The 2779-nt window shown below is 38.5% G+C and overlaps 1 long non-coding RNA gene across 1 annotated transcript; it reads left to right on the top strand.

Annotated features, from left to right (window-relative positions):
* The first annotated feature begins 822 nt into the window (after positions 1 to 822).
* On the top strand, positions 823 to 2223 carry LOC147753362 (uncharacterized). The gene is made up of 3 exons (XR_015311436.1): positions 823 to 1354; positions 1508 to 1734; positions 2104 to 2223. It is a non-coding gene; the product is annotated as an uncharacterized LOC147753362 (long non-coding RNA).
* The last annotated feature ends 556 nt before the right edge of the window (positions 2224 to 2779 follow it).

The raw sequence follows: 2779 nt of genomic DNA, 5'->3' as shown, positions 1-2779 counted from the left end.
CGAAACAAAGAAATCGTGGTTTACACCGGTTAAAGTTTCTTCTCTCATAGATTATTAACAGGTAGCTTAATTGAAAGGCGTACGACTTAATTGCGAAGTACGAACTCAGCATGGCTATGCTATCGCTATTTTAAGCATTAGATAGAAAAAAAAACTACGTTTCGGAATGACAGGGTTTTGTGCTTTATACTCCCTTGTTTCTCGCTTTTCTACCTAAATCCTCTATAATGAGCTTATTTATTGATTCGTTAAAACTTCGTCTGGATGTTCTTACTGAAAAAAATCCAGTCAAGAATCTGGCTCAGACACCCCTCATATGATCCTTAGCTGCTTGCCATTTGTTCAACTTGGGTCAATCGTCCTTGTAACTCATTGTTTACAATGAAGGCCAACGAGGAGACCGTAACATTCCCGAGCTCTAGAGGTCTTATGTGGCTCTGTAAAGATCCTGATAGGCAATCAATCATACTGTTGAGTACAGGTTCAGACCTTAGATTGCCCCCGTAAAGCATAGTACTTAATGACGTGATAAAAGATGCGCCAAGTTAACATCATGTTAACGTTGGGATATGTGATTGAACTCGGCCTAAATAAATGTGCAATTTATTGTAAACCTAATTTGTTGTATTGTAACCTAACCTACTGTAAATCTTTTTTGTTGTTGATATCGCCGTCGTATTTTCTCCCCTAGATTCGCATTATTTTAATTTTTTGTCTAATTTTAGTAACCTTTCGGAGAATCCGAGACGTATAAGAGTTTTATGTCAAAAGAACATTTCCAAAAGCAAACAGCATAAGAGTAGAACGAGGGCCGATCTGATACCGTAGAAAAATTCAATGATAATTCTCTGTTTCCCAATCGAATGATCAAGGTGGTATCATCTATTTGTTTCCTCGTCAGTATGAGTGAAGGGATACAATAAGCGCTATTGATAAAACGTTCTTCGGCCACGAGATGTTTTCCTCAGCTATAGATTTATTTTCTCTTAGAAGTAAGGAAAAGCTTTAGTTTATATAGATCTGAAGTTTTTTTGTAAGAAAAATGCTAATTTTGCTTTCAAACTGAAGCAAGCATATAAGTAAACAGCACAATTATTTAAGCCAACGTTCCAGTACGGCTTCATGTAATGGCAATTCGAAAACAGATGGATTTATGAAGTACCATAACATGCTTGTATTTATTAAAGGACTGAAGCTTGCTTTTTAATAAGCTTTTTTGCTCTGCCGCCGTTAGTCAACAGCACACTTGAGTGTCGGCTCATAAGTAAACCAGGTATATCCACTCAGTGGCAAATCGAGAGAGGGCCGATGATTTTGCACCTAGTGAGTTCCTTGTGAAAAAAATACCCTAGAGGTAAGAGACAACATACACATATATATGTATATTTTTCTTAATTTTACCAAATCTTATTTTGAAATGAAAGCACGAATATAATGTTTCATTGAAGTAAAGGATTTTTATGTTTACGTGCGTCTAAATAGATTGCAATCTACATTTATTCTATAGATCGCCGTATATTTTTCGCCAACCTGGAGGCAATATTCGAAACGGAAGGGGGAGCAAGATTTGCCATGAACAGATTTCATCTACAATATTACATCCGATCGCAAGGAAGAACCTGCGAGCATTACACGAAATGTATCACCGTGTGGTGCTCAACAGGAAACGACAAGAATCTTGCCTGCCTATACCACCTGTTGATCCAATTTGTAACAAAATGGGGCTCACAAACTGTAAGAAACTGCCAAAACGGCTCAATCATGTAGCCGTAAGAGACAAGCAAAAGTAAAAATGAAGAAAAGAAAATTAAAATCTGTACTAAATGAAATAAACGTTTGTACACTATCGAGCTCTGTGATGCAACAAACCTCTGAAATGAATTGTTTTGCTGGGTTCGAAGACTCGCATCACTAATTGCTTCTTACTTACATTAACAATACAAACTCCCAGCCTCTGCCATAACAAACTAGTAACTTTGTTTTATGTGAGGTTCATCCGAATTTCAATGTCCCCCTGTACGAATACGCTCAATAGGAAACGTATTCTATTATTAATGAACTTCGTCCAGTAAAAATTACCTCTTTGGCTTTCCTACTTTTCAGGTATCAAGCGAATTTTTGGACGAGCTAAAGAGACGCACCGTTTCAATTCGCTGGAGTGAAGTCTAGCATATAATATGGGATCTGTGAGGACTTTACGGGTCTCCAAAGCCCAACAACACTGGACTGGGCACAAAATGATAACATCTTGTGCGAAGAATTGCCCTTCTGGGATCTTTATATTGTCGGTTTATTCATCTATCTTGGCATGTAGAGTAGCACTGCAGTAATCATCCATCGTTCTATTGTCTTTAGGGCCCTTATAGCCCGCAACTTACCCACTTTTCTAGCTCGTAAAGGTTATCGTAAAATGGCCCCCTTGATGTTAAAAATATTCGTATCTAAAAATTGGTATGGCCATCCGTAATGATTTTATCTTGGACTCATCTTCCAGCCTTTGTAGTCCTTCTTAGTGCATTCAAAATTTGCGCATTTAGAACGGTGGCGAGGCTAACTCTTCTTTGCGTTATTTGTTTGAATGATACAAAGCCGGTAAGGTTACTGGGCCAAATGTTTATGCAACAAACAATCTAGTATCATCAACATCCATGGTATCGTCTTGAGCGCTGTTCTGTAGTTCCCTGATCCCCTCCGGCTCTACGTTGCTGCAACCACTCTCCGCAAACGTTGTCCGATACTGCTCATCTCTGTCAAGTCTTACCCAGAATTCTAGCTGCCT

Source organism: Varroa jacobsoni, unplaced genomic scaffold (assembly GCF_002532875.2).
Source record: "Varroa jacobsoni isolate VJ856 unplaced genomic scaffold, vjacob_1.0 scaffold_541, whole genome shotgun sequence".
Classification (NCBI taxonomy): domain Eukaryota; kingdom Metazoa; phylum Arthropoda; class Arachnida; order Mesostigmata; family Varroidae; genus Varroa; species Varroa jacobsoni.
This window is presented reverse-complemented; position numbering and strand designations above follow the sequence as displayed.